The 23,142-nt window shown below is 39.6% G+C and overlaps 1 protein-coding gene across 5 annotated transcripts in view; it reads right to left on the bottom strand.

Moving 5' to 3' along the window:
• Positions 1-23,142, bottom strand: part of PLXNB2 (plexin B2) — a 350,959-nt gene that overhangs the window by 241,889 nt on the left and 85,928 nt on the right. For all 5 annotated transcript variants that reach the window (XM_090042147.1, XM_090042148.1, XM_090042149.1 and 2 more), the window contains exon 2: positions 4,221-4,415. The gene's annotated coding sequence lies outside the window, so the exon portion shown is untranslated. The remainder of the gene's footprint in view (positions 1-4,220; positions 4,416-23,142) is intronic.

The raw sequence follows: 23,142 nt of genomic DNA on the forward strand, positions 1-23,142 counted from the left end.
AGTAAAGAATCTTGGGGATTATGTAGTTTGAGTTTTGGATTTTCCTATATATAAAAATATAAAAGATTAAAGGATTTCCTTGAATAAGTGGATTTCAGAAAAGATTTAAGGAAAGAGCCTGGGGGAAAAGACTGATGGGGTAATGAGCAGAGACCAAGAACAGGGATCAAACAAAACAAACCAGTGATGGCAATGCAAGAAAGGAACATAAAAATGGGACGTGACTGGTAAGTTTATAGCAAGGGATGAGGGTGTGGAAGCAAAAATACCAGAAAGAGCAGCTTTCAGATATTTCAATACTTTCCTATTTCTAATTCCTATTGATTTCTATGGGCCTTGGAAATCTACTCAAAGTGTCCTAAGGTGAGGTAACACTACAAGAATGAAATGTGACAAATGTAACATTCCAAACAATGTATTCCACAGCACTCATTTATTTTAGGTGGGTGGACTTCAGTGCCAAGCTTGCTAAACATATGTATTCTTAAACAATCTTAAAATTCTGCTTCTGATAGCTGCTGTCACTTGGTCAATATATTTTCAGACAAAATAAAATCATGCTGTGATATTTCTCTAGAGATCTAAACTTCAAGTTAGCTGTTTTTCCCCATTTAGTTGAAGAATCTCGTAAGTTGTCTTTACCAATATATAGTATGCAAGTTGCATAAGACCAAAGGTGTCTTGCCACTAGTAAATGCAACAGCTTGATATTCTCAAATGCATTACTAGTGTTCTGCCTAAAAGCAGAAGAAAAAAATATGTCATTTAAATTAGAGACAACACAATTCTTTGTGCACATGTGGACTGGACCTTATTAGCAGAGAATGTCTTCATAAACTGTATAGGTGACATCCAAAGTCAACAAGAATCTATATCAACTTCCACAGACTTTGAAGCTGGTCTTAAGTAAATTAAGACAGAAAACAGGTATCATTTTAAAGAACTGATGGTCTCTGTTATGAGTGTTTATTTCCAGCAGGAAGAGAAACCGATTAGACTTAGGTATACTTTGGTACAATCCTGTTCATGAAAGGCACACAAAATCTTCTTGCACGCAGCAGGAACAAAGTTCCCTTGTCAAGAAATCCATATCTACTTTTTTATTGAGCACTCTGCCCCAAAATACTCTATATTTTGGCTTCTGTCCAGGGTATGAATCACTTGCTTCTGCTCCCTGCCTCCTCTCTCTCTCATTCCTTGCACTCCACACATAGAACATTAGTTTAACAGATTTATCTGTAATTAAACCAACACATTTGCATTCAATCTTCAGGGAAACCCCCTTGGGCCATGCGACTTAGCTTCTACTCTGGTCTTGCCATTCTGGCATCTGCCTTAGCTAGTTCTATTATTTCTGCCATTACTGGGAAATGGGTATATAATTGCTCTCTCATTTAGCCTGAATAAAGGGCTATTAGAACACCTGTCAACTTTTACCAGGTCTGTGATTGATGGTAACCATTAACTCCTTCTGGCACAGAAATGTCATATTAGAAGCTTGATTTGCATTTAGAACTCATGACATCAGCATATGAGGTACATACCTAGACTTGTTTTGGCATTCTCAGGAAGAAAGGATCAAGTATTTCCATATCTGATAAATTTGACCAAAATGTTTATGATAGCTTAGATTCATGGAGTTTACCACTCCTTCTGAAAGCCAAGGGAAGAAAATCTAAAAGAGTAGGAACTTCAACAGAATTTGATTCTACTGAATCAAGAATTTGGTCTCGAATATTGAGCAAGTTATAGGGCAGTTTTCTGTGAATTTACAGAATGACAGTGTTCTTTTGACAAAGTGATATACAAGTCTGAGTTGCACAACTTAATGTTTGTGTTCATTAAACAGTTATAAATCAAAGCCACAGTAGTACATTCAGTTACACAAGGGGAAAGTAGATGTAAGGCAATACCTATTCTGTGCAGGTGTAAAGATTGCACAATCCACAAAACAAGTAAAGGAGACTTGGATCAAATTCATTCCTTTTATTTGAACATACTCTGGTTTTAGAAACATAATAATGAGCACTTAATATTCCAATCTATTATCCTACAGACTCCTTAGAGCAATGAACCAGATATTCTAATGTCCTATCTAGACTGCTGACAGTAGATTTTTATTTCTTAACAGATTTTATTAAAAGCACAGGGATCCTAATTCCTTCTTCAAAGAAATAGACTTCAAATATAAACCAGCAGTTAAAAAAAAAATTAGACACATAAAAACTACTCCCAAGTCCTGTTAGCATCACTCATAAAAAATTACTATTACCAGATACTGAAGTTTAGTCATTGAAAAGACTTTTTATATTGTTGAACATACTCCTCTACAAGTAAATAACAGTTTAGAATGAAATTTGAGAATTTTTCATTTCAGTACAAAGTAGAAACCTGAAAGTTTCCTTAGCCTGAATATTGTAAAAATTGGAGCCAAAAGTTAGAACTACTCAATATTAAATCAGAGTTATGGTTCGGAAGAAATGTAGCTCTCCCTTTTGAGCAAAAGAAATTCAGAAAAGATGCAAGGACGAAACTGTCATCTATCTGAAAACTACAGATTATACCTACAAATAATATAACTGCCCAAAGAATTTTCATCCTAGTTGGGAAGTCTATAACCCCAAATTTCGTAATAAAGGAGAGTTGTCTTTCTGGATTACAGTTGGCCATGATATTGGTTTTGTATTCCATGCAATATTGCTACTAGTGAGACACGAAAGAAATAACTCCAAATGCTAAGTTTCTGTGCCTTTAAGAGAATGTATTGGTAGGTATTAATTTGACATCTTTCACTTGTTAGAAGTGTACTTTATAAAAAAAAAAAGTTAAATTAAATTGAAAAATGGGAAATAACCCAAGTTAAAAATAAGACTTTATAGAAATATAAACCATATCATGCCATATAGTTTAAATTATAAGGAAATATAAAAGGCAATAAAATCCACCATATTTTGGTCATCCATATCCTCTTACACACTCACCTCTATGGTATTTTAAATAAACTGAAGTAGTGCCTATTCTAAAAAACACCTTGTTACATTTAGACCCATTGCATACACTTTTTTGAAAATCTGCTTGTTTCCCTCCCTTCCCCCAATCTCCCCAATAACTTAAGTTTCAGGTATATGTAAAACTGAAACTTGTATTGCGTTATCCATACTAGAATAAACAGCCTGACTTACAGCAAATGACCAACTTAATGACAGAACACTCACTCAAAGATATATTCTGCCAATTCTCTTAATATGGCTTCTGTGGTACTCTGATTCCTCTCCCCCATTTTGTTACGATTTCTTGGTTTAATGCAAAAAAGTAATGACTTTTTGGAACAATTAGCTTCTTAAAAGTTCAGCTTGTGGCCAAGTATTACTGGCTACAAAAGACAGAAATTTAGAGCTATGTGACTGGTTCAAAGAGGCACATATGTCAAATATCAGCCAAACACATACCAGACTTGGAAGAACCTCTCTAAAATGTAGCACTTGCAGGAAATTCATCAAAATATCACGCAGGCTGTCTTCATTTCATGATAAAAAGGTTCACAGAAATACATTTGAGCGACTTAATCCTCACCGGTAACATAACAGATACTTCACAATGAAAAATGCATAGTGGGAGGTGGGGCCTTGATTGCAATCTCTACTATGATCCCTGCTAAGCCAATCTGCACCACCAAAGATGAACAAATTTGATAGTATAACAGTGCTAAATCTATTTGCTGACAAAACTCTTGGGATAGAAGTGATATCTTTTATTAGACAAACTAAAACCAACCAAGCTAAAACCAATATTCCTGAAATCTATTTGCCCTTCTCTAAAGACAAAGGGCAACAATCCACACCTTCAAGACTCACTGCAATAATGCATTATTTAAATTCCCAAGAGATGACCTGGAATGAAGCAGAGAGCAAATGCCAAGGTCTAGGCACAAATGTGTTCTGCCTACTCCAGCCATTTTTAGTAAGATCAACTCTTGAAATGTTTACCACCATTAGTAATAATAGAAGTCCACTGTAGACTGAAATAACATCTGGAAGTTTTGATGAATAGCAACATGCCCCCATTATCTTAGCCCTGGACACGATACCATTTGGATGTTTTGAAGAAAAACATGGATCTCATTCTACCTTAAAATAAAATGGATACCATAAATTTTAAGATGAACAGCATTTCTCATTGAAAAAAACCCTTACATTTTGTCAAAAACAGAGCTTGCTTACCTGAAAACTAGGAAGTTCAAAAAAAATGTGTGTACACGTTACAGGAGTGCTTCTTGGATAGGATAAGTCAGCTTCTACTGGGAATAAGGAAGGAGATGAGATGGTATAAGTGTTTTATTGTTGTTCGGCTGAACTCCAGTGGGCCAATGCAAGCCCTACAATGAAGCCTTGGACTGGCCTTCTTGATCCGATTACCTGGAAGGAAAAGAAGGAACTTTTAAGTTTCTCAACAAATACAATGAGACATTGTAAATCAGACAACTGAACACATTAAAATAACTATTTACAATATTATAATAACATTTTAGCTTAGCTTTCTCTTTAAATGACCCAACCTGTTGAACATTCAAAGTGGCAATTTTAAGAGGAGAGGTTATCAGGGTTGATAATGGCAGGTCAAGTTTTGATTTTTGAAATCCAAGTACATGTCTCAAATATATATCAATTTAAGTATTTATCTACATATAGAATAAAAATATAGGATGGAAGGAACAGACCCAACTATGTGTAGAACATGAAAACTTCCCATTCCAGGTGTCAACACAGACTTAGAAAAGACAGTTTTAAAAGGCAAGAGGGTAGTTTAATCGGCGTATTTCCTTAAATTGATAAATTTACAAGTTTTCAGAGGCTGACTCTTGGGTCAACAAACCAGAACTGATTTGAACCAAGAGTCTAACTTATATACCATTATCTCTACCCTACACATTGTTTTAAAGACTCATACCATCATCCTATATACCAATTTTTGCTTTCCCTCCCTTCATACACCTTTCATCCATCTAGTTTGCAACATTATCGTACTATTAGATGGGCCAACTTCAGTTTTATAGTATATGTATGTTGGGGGACAATATTTCTAGGGGTGGCTGCCTAAAAGGGAAGAACCTTATTAAGCAGCCTGATTTTCAAGAGAATGATAAATGCTCAGGAGCTCTCATTTTCAAAAACTAAATTGTAAACAACAGATGGTTAAATCCTGGACTTTAGCCTCCTATCCCCTAATTAATAACTAGGTATATGGACAGCAGAATTTGGTTCCTTGTGATAGTTTTTTTAATGAAGAGAAGTAAAGGTGGAATACTACCCAACAGTTTAGTAGAAAGGAAAACCCTACCATAAGCAAGTCACCATGTTATAATACAACTAAGACAACTTTCTAGAATTGAAAGTTTTCAAGTATCTTTCCCCTTCAGAAGAGAGAGAAAGGCCTGACAATGGATTAACAATAGATTACTAAACATATTAAATAACTGATTCTGTACAGTAAAAATACTGAACTGCACTGTTTTAATAAGTTCATGGGTACTTAAGAATAAACTAAGAAGCTCTTCCCATTCTGGATTCTTCCACTGATAATACCAGGAGATAAGTTTAAAATTTTTTTCTATGCTTGGCAGGATTATAATACTTACTTACAGTTACTGTACAAAAAGAACACTAATTTCCAGGAACACTATTTATATCTATGTGATTTTTAAAAAACTGAAAACCGCATTTCTCAACTCATGCCATATATCGCTGTCAAAGGAGCTTAAAGAAACCATTAACACTCTCCTTGGCCCTCACTGCCAACACCGTCATCCCAGTAATGCTTCCAACTGTGCCAAGACAAAGGGCAAAAAGCACAAAGGTCACTTACAAACATATGTGGAAAGATGTAATGGCATTCATCAGGCTAACTAGTCACTGAGCTTTACCTTGACTTAATATCTTAAGCCAACTGAATTAAATTTATTTCTCAGCTGTCATGTTTACTTTCTTAAGAAGCACTCAGAAAAGAAAAATTGGTGAGCCTTTTTGGCAATCCTTAAATATATTTATGCTTGATTTAAAAAAGCCAGAAGAGTAGCATTACATAGTACTCAATGTTTCGTTTCCTTACATTCAAGCACCTCCTTTCATCAAAACAAAACTGGTAAGTACCTAATAAGCTAGAACAATTCCTCATTCCAGTCCTCTACAAAAGAGGACCCCATCTCAGGCAATTATAGATTGCACATCTGAATATTATTCAGCTTCTTCAAGCACTTCTACTTCCTCTGCTGAAAATGCCTCACATGCATCTACTTCTAAACCATTAATAAAGTGCATTTACCCACCAAATTCTTGTATGTTCACGTTTATGTGAAGCAGAAGAAAAAAAGTGCAATAGAAGTGCCAATTCCTAAATGTTACTAGGTCAACAGTGGGTTACACAAGTCATTTTCTGGTCATGGGAGCCATATAGTTCCCTCAGACTTTCTTCCAATAAATATACCTTTTATAGTAACAACTTATGCCAAACTATAAAGCTGATGGACTGAACTGTGACTTCTACAATTTTACAGCTGTCACTAAAACAGTGACAAGATTCAGAAAAAAATGTTTATATTTTGCAAACTTTTTTTTGTTTGAATGTTAAGTACTCAACATATGATTGGCTAATTGTAATTGATCCTTGAAGTAAATTTAAAAACAAACAAGTGCAGACTCAAACAGTCATTACCAAAACAATTTATTAAAAACTTGTGTCTGTTCAAGTATATATTTCTGTACAAAACTTCACCAGTATAGGAGCTCCTAACAGCATTTCCTGCAATATCATTCCAATGGTACAAAGTAATATCTGGAAAAGAAATAAGCCGTCTAACACATATAGTGTTATTAAGCTAGTCTTGCCTAGTTCCATGGAGAAGGAAGAAGAAAAGAAAAAGGTGGTGTCTATACAGGTCATCAAGGCCTGAACCTGCAACCCCGCAGCTTTGATTAGAAGATTGTGGAATAAACAGTATAAATGGTATTTTATTTTACTGTGACACCGTTTAGTAGCAAATTAAAGAGTAAAGAGATGTGCAAGGGTGAAAGCATTTGCCAAATTTTCTTTTAGCAGTTTGTTATCTGCAAATCAGTCAATGACTACAACCTGTCCCCAAACAACTCTGTTCAATTATTCCAGCTGCCTAGATGAAGGTCACTGACACTATTATTAGCACCTCTGACAGTTTACAACCAATTTACAAAAAAAGGAAGAGAGTCATGCAATACCAACATGGAGAATACTCTTTTTTCCCCCCCCAGAGTGGCTCTCTCTTGTCATAGGTCTCTGCTCACTCTGCCTAACATAAGTAAACTAACTTGAAATCGGAAACCACCAACCCACCTAAAGCCAAACATTAGGTTTTGCATCTGGAAAGCAACTCCATGTTCCATTTACTCCAAACAGCATCATACTATATCTGCCTCTTCCAAATCGTTACACGAGTTGTTATAAGGACAGAAACTAGAAGACAGCCCAAACTGAATAAATAAGACACGGAACTACAGTACTCACCTTTTAGCCTGCTATCTGACCTACCTAAATGTTAAGCATAGGGCTTATGAAATGCACTGTAATATGCAAGAGGCACCAGGATATTTTATTATACTGGGTGGAAGCATGCCAATTCCAGAAATCTGACTTGAAACAGACATAGTCAAAATGCTAATGATGACAGGATGACATGTAATAAGCCATAGATGTGCTTATGTGGGAGAAAAAAATTGGTAAACAATAGGAAGCTGATTGGTAGGCCAAGGAAGTCAGCTCCAGGAGGTCAGGGGAGACCCACTGAGGATGAACAAAGAAAATAAGGTGTTGAGTATTGGAAAGGACAAGGTAAGGCTGTGTGGAAGTCTGGGCTACTTCTGACAATTTCCTAGAAATCAGAAGCTGATCCAACAAGAAATCTAGCAGTATAAAAGAGAGGCAGGAAAGATGGAGTCTTTGCTAATGTGTGCTGATCTGTTGGATCTAGCCAGCGTGAGCAGCTAGTGTCCTTCGCCAGTTGAAATGAAAGCATTCTGATCCAGTGCATGTGGGTATGGTCATTAATATTGTAAAACTGCTTTTTAATGTATAGTTTATATTTTGTTAGAGCAGATGAGAACAGGGAGGGCAACCTTTTACAGGCCATAGGCTGGAACAGCCATGCTTTGGTCCAATGCAGTGTGGATGGCTTCGGTGGCTTGTCAGCAGCAGGAAGGGCCTTTTCTTGCACCCTCAACCAAGCCATACAGCTGGAAATTGTGCCTGCACCACTGCCACTTCTCTTAGCCTCTTTTTTCTTCAGCTGCAGCTGTGGCACAGCCTACAGCCAGTGGGGAGCTACCAAGACCAGGTATCTGCAAATTGTAGCCACACTGCTGCTGCTTCTCCTCTCTTTCTCTCTCCCTGCCATGCTGCAGTGTGGAAATAGCTGGAAGCTTCCCAGCCCCAGTGGCTGGAAGCTGCATCCATGCTGCTGCTGGGGAGTGGGAGGCTGAGGAAGTGGTGGAAGCATAGGCACAGCAGATTTTGGAGCCTCTTGTGATAGATCTTGGAGCCTCTTGGAGTCGATTCGAGGCTGGGGTGGAGGGCTGAGTGCCCATGGGCATGCAGGCGCATACCCAGCTCTGCCCTCATTCAATGGTTTGAAGTGATCATTTAGAATTAATATAGGGCCTCAGAGGATATGGAGATATCAAGCTTAAGACCTCATAAAAAACAGTGTTTTCAGCCAAGTTGCCTATTCCTGAGAGGTCCTTTCATACTCAGCTCCTTAATTCAAAACATCAGAGTCAGTTCTGCTCATCACAGGAACTGAATGCCATGCTGTATAATGTTTGTGTCAAATACAGCCACTGAATGAGCTTCAATTTACACTAATAATTGTCATTAGAGGGTAAAAAAAGATTGTATATTCATCAGAAAAGAACAATTTCCTGACATTTAGTATAGACAGGAGAACAGTCACTAGCAGCCTCTTGGCACAGTGGGCACAGCTAGTGGGTGGTAAATGAAGCTGTTGCAGAAGGGACACTATTCTTCAGAGAAAAAGGGTGGGGGAGACCGCTTAAAACTAGGCACCCTGATGGATGAGATTTATGCATCCATGCTGTCAGTCTAGAAGTAGGTGGTCATTATGGAGGCCCAGCTGCAAGGGTGTGCACTGCTCTCTGGCAAAAATTAGAAGTCTAGCAATGAATTATAAAGAGTGGGGAAAACAACAGAGTGAGTCAAAACCCCATGATAAGGCCACTTAGGCTCTCCTCTCCCCAGAACCAAAGACAAGAGTCTAATCTATTTGGCACATAGTCTGGCTGAAGTTCAAGCATAAACACAAATGGCACTACAGCTCATATTGCCAATGCCCACATAAGGGTATCTTATTAGTGACTGCATGCAACACTAAGCAAAAGTCATATTTAAAAAAAAAAAAATAATGTTCAGTCGCTGAATTACAACATATGCTGTTTAACTTTCCCCCAAAAAGTTTGCTCTAGGACCTTTCCATGTACTGAAAGTAATCTCTGTTGTGGAATGATCTGAAGATGCTAAAATGCTTTTCATCAGACAGGTTCTAAGCTATGACAGAAGGCTTTCTTTGTGTAAACACCTTCCAAAGAAGTCTCATTTACATTTCATCACCTCGAGGGTGGGAGATGCTAGGTTTGGCCCATGTTTAAGAGAACTTTTAGGATAACTCAGACTGACCTGCTTAACTTCTTGTCCAATTTGAAATGTTTTCCCCTTGATTAATGCAATCTAGGAAACAGAATACAGGTTTCCCTCACTTTATGCTGTACATGTGTTCCTGGAAAACGGCACATTACTTGAATTCGCATGAAGGGAAACCACTTTACAGTGTAACAAATAGGGTTAGTTCTAAGATCTCAACTATACTGACCCTCAGACCCATTTCTACCACTTTTACAAGACAATTTTGGTACCAACAGCAGACAGTACACACAAGCACCGGGCACTATCATAATGGGGATGGCAACTACAGAAACACGTGTCGCAGGCAACTAGCAAAGAGCACAGATCCACACAGGAGACTATAGTTTGGTGCATGTCATTCCCACAATGCACCACACGAAGCAGCTGACTGCAGACTTCCACCACACCTCTCATAAGAGTGTATTTACCTTGCCTATAATGAATTTTTGGTCTAAAAAAGGTCATCATATAAGAGCGAATCAGAACCCTCAGAAAGCAAGGGAAACCTGCACTTCAAATATTTCAGTACTGGGCTTGTTAATAAAAACAAAAGCGAAGTCAGACGCTTGATTTTTAGGGCTGGCAACTACGAAAGACAAGGAGACTGGGGAAGAAAAAAAAGAAAGGGGAGGGGGCAGAAGTCATTAAGGCTACCAACAAGTCTTCTCTTAGAAATCCACTAACAAATCTAGAAAGTAAAATTAGGACAATTTTTCCTGCCCATGTTAGAACTCAGTCCTGCTCTGAGCATTATTAAGAAACATTTCCAGGTATTTATCCCTGAGGATAATAAAACTATTTCTGAGGAGCTCTGCTCTGGAATGGACAAGATTGCACAATATGGCAAGTATTTTGAAAGCATTTCCCTGAGGGAGTGGTCCTTGACCCTTCACTTCCAATTACACAAGTTAACCTCTCATACTATCCTGTACTGGGGACATTTTTCCAGAGGTAACAAACATTTAACTGTGCTAGCAAACTGCATATATAAACTCACCTGCTTATAGATTTCCTAGACATGGGAGAAAATTGAGGAAAAAAGAATGATCTTAAGTACTTCAATGCCTTTCAATGCAAAACCGGTGTGTGACGGCATGTTCTCTCTCAGGCTAACAGAAAAAAAAATTGAGAATTACTCCTTGTTAAAATATTACCAACTCATTCCAGTGCCAGTGGGTTTAGAAGCTTTAATTACAAAAGGTAAATTTGACTTTCCTAGTTTTCCTCCTAGGTACATTATCTTTCAAGTTTCAGAGAGATTTGCTCTGAAAGCAAGAGGAGGTTTCAGCTTAAGAAAGGCTGACCCAAATTCTTCCCTTCCTGACACCTCCTGCAAGCAATTATACCCATGCAAACTCAGTATAAAATGCTACGAGACCTGAAACGTGGCTACTGCATCGTAGCAGAGATTCTGCGGTAGGTGAACACAAAGCCAGAATACCTTAACACAAAAACATCTCCTAACAACACTGAGTATAAAGCTAAAAATACAGAGGGAAAAGCCATCAGTGAGGATGGAAATCAGGAGAGAAAATTCTTAAAAACTGTGAAGTGCCAGATTACTGAAGAGCAAACAACACTTTTAAAGCCCAACAACTGTTTTTCTTTGCTTTCTAAAGAAAGTGAAGACAAGCAGAACACATTAAATATCCATAGCGGAAATGTAGTTCATACTAAGATATCAAATATATTCTTAAGAAGAGGGGGAGAGCATGATTATTTATCTAGCTTGAAAATAGCACAGTGCTATGTTAATTTAAAATTCAATTCAAGTTTAAAGCATTGGTGGGCAGGAAAGCCCTACGTACCATGAACTGTAAATTGAAATACAAGCCAGGTTTTGGCGGCAAACTGACTATGTAACAACTATAAAGCTAAATAATTGCAGTTGCTTCCCTTAGACGATCTGACTGAGACACTCTTGTGAAAGATGTTCAGTGAAGTTTCTCATTTACTGTGTCCAAACGCAGATTATTTAAACTTTTCTTGTTCACTTAATAGAAAGCTGATGTTACAATAAAAGTAGACAACTTCTACAAGAGTGACTGTAATATGGAGAAGCTCTGCAGATTCCAGACTTTTTGTAAGTCTCAAATAAGTAAACTAGCACTTTGTACAAACATCAGCTTCCTTCTAGAGAGATGAGTTATAACTTATGTCTGCAGAGCAGCTCTCCAGGGGCATACACCATGACAATACTTAGTTTGTTTCCCTTATGAAAACTCACAGATTGACAGAGTACAGAAAGATCTTTGATTTGGTCAAGAATAAAAAAAAGGTACATTGTATACCAAAGGACCAGGTTCAGACTTAGGCAGATGCAGGAAAGGAAGAAAGGAAAAGGGGGAAAAGGCTAAATTGTGCATTTTCCTTGCCTCTGTCTTCAACCCTCAAAAAAAATAGACAAATCCCATTTAAGTTTCACACAGTGCTATTTATAGTTCTTAAATAACTAAATGACCGGTAATAAACTTTATGAAAGCTTAAAAAGAATCTGAATGAGTGAATTAACATCTTGGAGAGCTTTTGTTTTTGACAAATTTGAATTTGGGTATTCTGGCACACTAAAATCCCATCTCCACATAACAGATATGCTACAGCAGCCAATAAAGACAGCCTCATCACACAGAATCAACGAGCCTTTATTTTGAAACCGGGAACATGAGGAAGAGGTTTAGGAGGTGGGGTTTTGGGGTTTTTTTGTTTTGTTTTTTAAATCAAGGCTGGCTGACAAATAGAATTTTTCATCTCATCAAAGTTTCACCTCTTTCAACACTAGTTTTCATACCAACAATGGACCCCAACCTGCCCATCCTTGCCTCTCCCCCCCAATATCAAAATTATAAGTAAAACAAACTTTACAAAAATTGAAGCCATTTAGCTATTACCCCCACTGGAAAGTAAAAGTAAGACGGGGTAGAAGTTGACGGGGCAAGGCCTGTTTCATGCCTATTGCTGTTTTCCAGATTCTTCAGCTACACAAGTAGCATGGGAGAACAGATCCTGCCCTCACCCCCCTTCATGTACTTTCTACCTTAGCACAGACCTGGGTGTGTAGTCTTGAGGATATTCTCCTTCCTTTGCTTCCCTACTTAGCATTTGATGTAATATGGAAACTGCTGCTACTGCCTCAATATTTACACAGTTGGTGTTAAAAAAAACATTTATCAAAATCATTTACTTTGATGTACTTCTCTTCCCTTACTTCCCTTCCAGCAAAAACACAAAAGAACAGTTGAGGGCGATAAGGAATTCTACTGATAATGTCATTATGTAATAGTATAGGTCAAATGAAGTGAGGCTTACCGTTTAAATTGCCCATTTAGTATTTCTTTTACATTGTGCAAAACAAGCCCTATTATTAGTTTCCAGAGAAACCCAAGCAGTAAACAGTGTCAAAAAGTGACCAAAATAACTGAAAAAAAACAAACACACACTGCAGCTGTTAAGAGACACCAGAAAATAGTATGTAGGTTATTGCACATCAAAGTAAAAAATGCCTGCATTCTTCCTGACCTACTACTTACACAGCTTGTACTTTGCAATTCTTTACCTAAATCATAATCCTTAAACAGCTAGTTAATCTGAGGAACTACTTGCCAGTCAGGCCAAGATCCACATGAATTGCTCTTTTAGACACCCAGCTTCAGGAATGAAATGCATACAGCTGATGTAGGCACTTACGTTACCTACATAATGGGAAGAAAGAGTTAGTACCTAGGAATGACATTCACAATAGTCAACCTGAGCTGAAGCTAGTCAGTGAGAAAGACGGAAGAGAGACAGTTGCATCTGAAATCCCACTTCTCCTGGACTCTGAACCTGTACAAGACTAGGATTCACAGACCAGAGCCTGTTGGCTAGGGACAGAAATTACACATAAATCAGTATACATAATCAGAAGCCAGTTCAGAGCTGTAACACAAGAGAAGTTCAGTACCCATAAACCTCTTTCAAAATGGACATAACTGATTGACATTAGGTCTGGGTGGATGTAGCGTCAGACTTAATGGATTTAGTTAGGTTAAATCAGTTTACTGAATTTCTGTCCCAGATCCCCTCCATATTCAAGTTAATTCACAGTCCCCCAGCATCCCTGGATGCTTTGCACCTCTCCCACAAGCTCCCACTCCTCACAGGGTGGGTGGGCTATCCTTGGCTTATGCTGTGCTCCACCCAAGCAGGGAGGCATGCTCTAGCACCACCCAGCTTCTGGCCTGGGCCACTACAGGCATGTGACTACATTTTCAGAATCAGAAGTGAACGTCTGTTCATTTTCTTATCAGTTCTATCCACACAGCTTAGAATAACCTGCAAACACTGAATCAATTCAGCGTTGGGCTTTTTGAGCATCTGTACTTAGCTAAAAGAATAGCTTTTCCCCCACTTCTTTCTTCTAAAACATGGAAGAAAAAGTGGTGATTTTGGTTGCGTCTGCTTTTACAAGTGAATGGTTAAAATTCACTCAGCAAGTAGAGACCTGGGTTACAGGCCTTCCTTTACCAGTGGGATTCAAACCTACATCCTCCCCCACCCAAGAGGTGTCCTAACTACTAAGCTACACTGTTAATAGCTTTTATCCAATGATGTTTGAAAACAAATAAGCAGTCACTAGAGCAGGGAACAGAACCAAGTACTCCCTCATCTGCCTCCATTATGCTTACTATCTTTTGCATAGATTTTGCATTCTTATACCAGCACGGCTTTGAGAGGAGTGTCAAGAGTGCTCCATTCTAAGCCTAGAAGTTAACGCATTCTTCTGGCAAGGAGGGAGTTATGGGTTGAGCTCCCTTACAGCTGAGGCAGGTGTTAGAACCTAGTTTCCTTCATGGGTTAGTGTTGTAATAACTGGGCTACTAGAAGAAAAGTAGAGACCAACATGATCTTCTCCTATCCTCTCCCATTTTGGGGGGAGTGGTTATGGTTACTACACTTCATACTGGCCCAAGATTTAAGCATGCTTAATCAAGAAGGGGGCACCTCCCTAACTTTAGGGAGCTAAATAATTTTATTGGCAAAAGTTTTCAGTACCAACAGACTCTCAAACTAGGTACAGACATTACACATATTGCACATTGAGCAGGCAGGAAGTGCTGTAAGGCCTTAACTGAACAGCCGTTCACAGCTTTCAAGAATGCTTTAAAAGTGGTGGATTGTGCTCTAAGTTAACCCTCGATGAATGTGTGCTAACTTAAAGCACTTTGTTAGAGCGCTTCTATCAATCATCTATGGCAGACCCCAATCAAGGGTTAGTTTAGAGTGCGATCATCATTGCCATCTCAAGCAGCACTGCATAGGGCTGCTCTCTAGCTTTTAGTAGAGCCCCTTATCATCACTGACAGCCTCCAATTCCAGCCCTTGTGGATGGGAGATGAGAAAGGGGGGTTTCTGTCCCTGCAGATGCACCACTGCTTGGCAGAGTGGGCTGCAGGGAAAAGGGCTCTGGGATCTCTCTCCCCACAGCTGGAGGGGCTGTGGGGAGAGGAGTCCAGGGTCTCTCTCCCCACAGCTGGTCCCTGCTAGGCAATGCTGCTGTGCCACTGCTGACAGTCACAGCTCCTGTTCCTAGGCAGTGGGAGAAAGAACCCCCCAAACCTTCCATGGACCCTGCTAGCTCCCCTGATGCCACTAAACCCTCCTGGACCCCAGAACCCCCTACAGATCCCTAGACTCCTTCTTGTGGGAGTCTTTCTAGGTACAGAGACATTGTATCTTTTCTACAGATGGAACTGAGTAATATTCCATGTATTCAAATAGAAATATTTTGATCTGACTATTTGAATGTTCACATATCCCACACATCTTTAACTGTTGTGTCCACTTGGCCAGGCCACATCATTCACCTTTCCACCTGCCATGGCCTCAATCCTGGCTCATATTAGTGCCTCCCTCCTAGCCAAATGGGGATGGTCATTTAATCACAATTCTCTGGAAGCACAAGCAACTTCATATGCTAGCCTGGAAAGAAAATACTCAAAGTAGCTTGAGCCAAGCGAGGAGCACAAAGACTATTTTACAAGTTCAGACATGGGGAAGTAATGAGCATGTTGAGTGCTCACTATTACTGTAAGTCACATCTGCCTAATTCAGTCGGATAACTGAATTATTTCAAATAAATTAACCGCATAGCCGTTATATAGTATTAAAGAGAGCTATGCAGACCCTCAAAAATCACTAGGAACTAATTGTTTTCCCTGCTGAACCCTGAAGATCTACTACCAGACTGTGCACACTTTTACCGATCCATCCATCCACTCCCTCTAAGACACAAAGATCACCAATACCGTTACTCAACATAACACTTCTTTGCAATACCCTGTGGCAGAAAGGCAAATAATTCCAATGTATTTGATGAATGCATGAGGAAGTTTTTTCTGGTAAAAGCAGGGTGTAATCTGTTTAAACAGCTTGGGTCCAAAGTTAAAAATTAAATTAATAGTAGATGTAAGGTTTCTGTTGGCTGATATGGTTTGGAAGAGATCCAACTGAGGGAAAGTGTACCCAAGAAAAAGGTATAAAGTCTTAAAAAAAACTGGAATCATTCTGCATGGGAAGTCAGGTCAGGGCATTCAGCACAACAGTCTTAAAATGTACTTGTTTTTATTTATTTATAAATCTGTGAAACTTGCTTGGGGTGCTGGGTGGTGATACTTTCAAAGAAATCTTCAGCAAACTAAAGTAGTACTGAGAAACTAATGGAGCAAATAAATATTTATTAGAAGAATTAGGTTAGAACTTCTCCTCCCACTGCAGGCCTGCTCTTTTTTTCAGTGAGAAATCCTACACAAATTGGTACTCAACTCAGTTTTGATTTTAGCTGTCCAATAATATTATTTTATATTGCAGTTAGCAGCAAAGAAACCCAATGCCAGTGGAGCTCATATGTTAAAAGTATTTAACAATTACTGTCAGAATTTCAAGGGAAATTGGAAGAAGTAACTTATGTTGTTTTGCACAGTGAGACTGATGCCTAACATTTTCCACAATGTTGCAGGTTCTATCTAAATTTTTTCCCTACAATATAAATATCAATAGAAAAATAATATTTCTAAAATTACATTTCTAATGCAGCAACAGGTCCTTTCAGTGCCCAAACAATTAAGAATTGTATGTAGCTGGGACTAAAGATCCCAGTGCTTAACTAAACATATTTAGGAATGAAAGTATGATACAGAATCATTCTAGGTTTTTTTAAAAAGTCATTGTTATGTTCATGAAATTTTACTATATATTTTTAATTACAACAAAATCTTCCTCCCAGCTCCTGTCTCCGAGCTCCTTTGACATGCAGAAGTCATGCCTAACTCTAGCAGTGTTGGGAAAGAAGAGAGAAAAATAACAGAGTCAACCGACTGCTAGCCTGTAATTCATGCTAAAGTAGCAGTAATAAGAGCAGGAAGCCTTTTACAGCCACAACAACAAAATTTAAAACATCTGCCAGTTTACAGAATCTCTAAATACTTTCTCTAAAGATTTAAAGGGGCTATATTTGTAACAATGGGGCATACCTGGCCTAAGTAAAAGTTTACTGTGAATACAGTCTTCTCCAAGATTTCAAGCAGGCAAGTCACTCATTTCTCCCCCTCCCCCTCAGTTTGTACTCTCTATGGCTAGGGACAGACATTCAAAAAGGCTGAGCCAGGATTGATTCAGTCTTTGCAGGTTAGTCTAACCTGCAAATCTTGAACTGATTTGGAGGTGGACAGACATTCTCTTGTCATTCCAGAAATGGAGGCACATGCCTAGAGTGGGTCAGGCTAGAAGCCAGGGAGTGCTAGACCAGCCCTCCCTTCCCTTGCACAGAACTGAGCTGAGGGGAGTGTGGCCAAGCCCAGCAGGACACTGTGATTAGGGAGGGGTTCCCCCGCCCCATAACAGGGCATTTATCAGATCTGTAATTAGCATTTAACACCCCATCAGAAAACAAAGCCTCACTCATTAGAAGATCTTCTTATACAGCTTTTTCCAAAGGAAGGAATGGAGGAACATTAGCATCTGAGCTGCTGATTGCCTCCAAAAAGCCCTAAGTTGACACCATCCTTTTTGCCTTACACAGTATTAGCTAACACACCACATGCTGGCTAGAGTCTGTGCTGTGGGAGAGAGAAGGAAGGGATCTCTGCTTAAGCAGAGAGTGATTTTGGGGAGTGCATGGGGAAGCCAGCAGACCCTGCTGTGCCTGCAAGTATCTGCTGGACCTCCAGCCAGGGAGCTGAGAGGAGGGGCCAGTCCTGCTGTGGAGCAGAGAACCCTGCCAGGCCCAGAGAGTATACTGGGATGCTGAGGGTGTCTGGTTTATCTCAAACTGGTTTCAGCCATTCTCTCAAATGGGTTACATGCACTGAACAGATGTTCTGTTACAGGTTTAAGCTGGTTTCTGATCACTTAAATCAGTTTACGTGTAATGTCTGTCCCTAGCCTATAGAACTGAACTAGTGAGAATCAACTTTTTACAAACGGATCAAAATTAAAAAAAGAAGCTCCAGATGGCAGGCTAGTCAAAATAAACAGTTTTCAGATTTTTATTCTTATATATTGACAGCAAGAAAACAAAACAAGTCTTAAAAAAAACAATTCAGTTGTTCATATGATTTAAAATACACATCTACAACACAAAAACTCAGGCTGCACAGTCATACCATCCAAGCAGGCTGAGCAAGACACCTGACACCTACCCACCCATTCTAGGACAAACAGAGTGAGAAAAGTATTTAACTTTCAGAAAGGCATCAGTCCTGCAGTCCTGCAATTAAATATCTTCATGGAGCCCTATTTTCTTCAGTAAGACACCTTGTGAGCATAGATTCCCCTGTGAACACCTCACTGTGTGATGGAAATATATATCTGGACTAATTCCTTTGCAATTCAGAAAATGAAACTGTTATGTTATCTATCCCAGACTACTGACACATCAGCAAATTCTCACAGTGCCTATTTAAAATAAAAGCACCGAAAGGAGAGGGGGAAAAGGGACAAGTTAAAATGACTAAAATATAGTGGTAACATTCTGGTCTCCATTTGTCCCCCTTAATGATGAATTTCCATATACGGCTCCCTTAAAAGTGATAAAAGTATATTCCAAGTGTGCTGTTTGTCTTTGGAGATTCACAGATTTATTTTCAGTGAAAAGAGAAATGTAATTTTTCTCCATAAACAGTAGCAGCACATTTATTCCTGCCTCCTTGTAAAAATCAGCAGTGTTTGCAAAAGATGAACCATAAACTTATCCAACTTTCCCTGGAGGATCATATTTTTACTGAAAAGATCTATTCAGTTTTGTTTTCTTTTGCATATCTTCCTTGCAGAAGTGTGTTACAATCTCCAGCCAGTCATCAACAAGGTTTCACAGTTTCATAGTTGGTAGGGTCAGAAGGAACCTGAGCAGATCATCAAGTCCAACACCCTGCCATGGCAGGAAAGAGTACTGGGGTCAAACGACCCCAGCAAGGTGTATATCTAGCCTCCAAGGTTAAAGAGGCTATTAAGCATTAAAAGGTAAGCCCTTAATATAAAGAATGGAATCAAATTTTACACAAGCGCTTAGAGACAACTTATAAACAAATATATGTGTATACACAAGTTATTTCATAATAATGTTATATATAGTTTATGACAAATATAGAAAATCAGCAGAACAAATATTTAAGGTGCTAACCCTATATGGTTGCAAACTTTTGCACATTATATATATTACTGGCATACTTTTAAGTACATGAATAACAATAAATTTAAGATATAATTTAGTTGCTGACCCTGCAAACATTTACATTTGGTACTGAAAAAATTTAAGTTAAAAAAAAGTTTAAGTTAAGAAAAAAACCCTCAGACCACAATGCATTTGCATTAAGACTTGCTTTATTTTATGACACTTAATGCAAGTTTAACTCATGGAATAAGTGTGTAACAAATCAGAGCCTCAGACAAAAGGGAATGAGAGTACAAAATACTGAATTCTATTTGCACCTACCCACCAAAAAAGAAAAAAGGCAAACAAAACCACACCAGACAATCTGAAATCTTTAGGGCCTCTGCCTACTCATTAATTTAAACTTACAAATTTTATATAGTACCTTTCAGAAGTGTAAAATCTCTTGCTCCCTGGAACAGACCTCGTGTCTAATCTGTAGCTTCCCAACATTAGACATTAATTTTACATTCCCCACGTATCTACAAAGCGACCATGCATAGAGTTTCAACCTGACAGACCCAGCACTTTATGCAAAGTTTTGCGGTCTGTCTTAGAGACACTCTGGATAAGCAAGTTTATTTGCCCATGAAAAGCAGTGCAAACCTATTGCTCAGAAGCTAGAAAAAAAAATCAAATATTTGAAAGTGAATCAAAGTTCAGGTGGTTTCCAGCGATGAGAAGAAATGTAGCAATTATGGATAGGGAAGTACAAGTTCTCTTCTACAGCCCAACAGGCAAAGCACTGATCTGTTAAACAGAATGAAGAAAGAACCACTACTGGACAGAGACCAGAATGTTGGGTGCCCAATCTTAAAAGTTTTTTCTCAGGAGGATAATCGGGTATCTCCAGTTAAACTCCTGAAAATGAAGGCCAATTGTTCCAGCCTCCTTCCCTGCTCTGCTAAAGTCCTCCTTAGGCTCAACTTGTATACAGTACACATCTGTTTTCCTCCCCACAGGCAGTACAAACTGCAACGGCAGTTTGGTGGTATTCGCAGGGAAACAGACCATTTTTTCAGTCTCAGGTTCAACCTGTTAATCAGTCTACACACACGGGATTTTAAGAGAAGGTCATCAGCTTTTCTGTTGCAAGTAATTAGATTTGTTTTTCAGCTTGTCTGGCAAAAAGTAATTAAATGTCACTTCTCTGGACCAAGACTTCCATTGTCCTGTGTTATCCAGGACAGGACAGCAGAAGTGTGGGCCCAGGCTGGTACATGGTGCCAGAGGGGGCAGTGAGGATGGAGACAAGCAGCTGCAAAAGAGGGCTGGTGGGGGCCTGTGCCTGGAGTGGGGCAGCATGAGCGTGGGGCCCACATTGGTGCCCAGTAGCAGGGACCAGTGCCCAGAGTGGGGCGGCAGTAGTGCCAGTGCCCGGGCTGGCAAGTGGGGCCGTAGTGGCCGGCAGGCAGGTAAGGGGGGTGAGGAGAGGTGGAAGCAGTGAGAAGTAGCGAGGGGGGGAGGGCAGGCATGAGCATGAGACCCGTGCCAGTGCCCAGGGCCAGGACTAGTGGGGGCCCAGAGCAGGACAGCCGAAGTACAGGCCTGGACTGCTCCATGGGGTTGGAGCACTGGCAGGTGGGCGGTGTGTGGGGGGAGGCAGCAGCAGGGCAGGCAGTAACCAATTAATCTTTATTTACATTAACTTCTTTGGGGAAACGGGTTTCGCTTAGTGCAGTTCCGCTTAACGCTCAGTTTTTCTGGAACCAATTAAGAGCGCTAAGCAGGGGTTGCCTGTACTGGTCTCAAACATGTTTCAAGTTTTGGCAACCATGAGTAGACCCCAAAATAACAAGACTAAGAGATTTGCTTCAAACTATTTAAAATGAGTCAAATATTCATTTACATGTAATATCATACCTATTTAGCTCAAGGTGTTGAATTTAAACCGATATAGTTATATCAGTGCAATCTACTGCACAGAATTTTTCAATGCTGTAAGACCAACTTGTTTCAGTTTAAGAACAGGAATAGATTAAACTGAAATAAGAGAGTCAATTAGGTTGTACCAGTTCATTAAGACCATGCAAGCCTAAGCCTAAGTTTGACTGAAGACTCAAATATTTGAGGCTAGGAGTAGACAAAATGGCTAGAGACAGAAGTTACACATGAAATGGTCTAAGTCATCAGAAACTGGTTTAAACCTGTAAGAGAACATAAGTTCAGTACACATAAACCAGCTTCGATATGGCTGAAACTGGTTTACAATAAACCTGCTTGAATGTAGTTATCAGGCTTAACTGATTTGAGTCAAATCCGTTTATGAAACTTCTGTCCCAGACCCCTTTCTGATTTAAGTTAAATCAGAGTCCCCCAGCATCCCAGCATGCTTTCCAGCCCTGGGCTGGGCTGTACTTTCTGCTCCAGCAGAGAACGGTTTGGGGGGGGGGGGGGGGGGGGGGGAATAGAGAGGCAGGGACTGTCCCCCATCCTCCCAAGGCAAACCCTGTCTGGGGCCAGGGAGTGGAGTTAAACCCCTCTTCCCCTGAGCATAGAACTGTCCTGTCCTGCTAAAATTACTGGAAGTTACTGCTGCCTGCGACTGTAGACTACAAATCCCAGAGGCACCTAGAAAGAAGAAGTGATGAACGACTCTACAGAGTCCTGCTTCTGTGATTCTGGACTGCATATCCTAGAGACCTCGGGGGCAGCTGGAAGAGAAAGCGAACACACAGCTGGCTATGTGCTAGAGAGCCATGCTGTAGTACCCACTGGCTTCTGGCCTAAGCCACTGCAGGCATGTGACTGCATTTCCTGAATCAAAAGTGGGTGTTCAGTTGTTTCTGTTTAATCTCTGCAGTTTAGACTAAGCTGGAAAGACTGAACTGATTCAGCCTCAGGTTTTTTGACTGCCTGTACTTAGCCAGTGACAAACAGCCATACTTCTCCTATAAAATGAAAACAAGAACATACTTCCCCTCCCCCATATACATAACGTCACTCTGAAGATTAGAAACTTTTCTATGCAAATCTAAACACCACTCTGAAATGGCCACTATAATCAACACCCCTCCAAAAAAGCAAACAAACATCAGAATCATGGTTCCTACACATACCATTCCCAAAATGCATTATACATGATCCAGTGCACCTAGGGCTCTTATGGCAACTACACAGGTGAAACTAAACAGCAACTACACACCAGAAAACTCCCACAGAAAAAATATAAAGGACAGATATATATATGCACTTCAGAGCACAGAACAACCACTCCCTCTCTCACCTCACTATACTCATGATCAAGGGAAATCTACCTAACACCCTTAAAGGGTGAAATTGAGAAAAAATCATAAGCTAGCTGGATATTAAGAACCAACCACTGATATTGCACATTATATTTTATCCAACTCCTGAATTCTTTTTACACAGGAAGGGTGAGAATGATTCTCCTCCCTTTTGATAGGCCTTGCTCTCCCAGTAATCAGCTTTTGTTTTGCTAATTGAGTGTCTGCTACCCCTGAGACTTCCTCCCACCCCACTCCCTTATGCTGTTTTTCACTATTCCTATGATCAAAGACCTAAGAAAGAATATTTAAAAGCTCGTCTAACTTTACCCCAACTGAAAATGAATGGCTAATGTTAGGAAACTACAGATTAGACATGAGGTCTGTTTCAGGTGGTCCAAAAGAAGATATCACTCTAAGAAATCCTTGCCACTTGCATAATTATGGGACTATCACAGCTACACCATCACTTTTACTCTTTCTCCATCATTCTTGGAAGTTTGATCATTT

The sequence above is a fragment of the Crocodylus siamensis genome, chromosome 4 (genome assembly GCF_052110815.1).
Source record: "Crocodylus siamensis isolate JL-2025a chromosome 4, ASM5211081v1, whole genome shotgun sequence".
NCBI classification, from domain to species: Eukaryota; Metazoa; Chordata; order Crocodylia; family Crocodylidae; genus Crocodylus; species Crocodylus siamensis.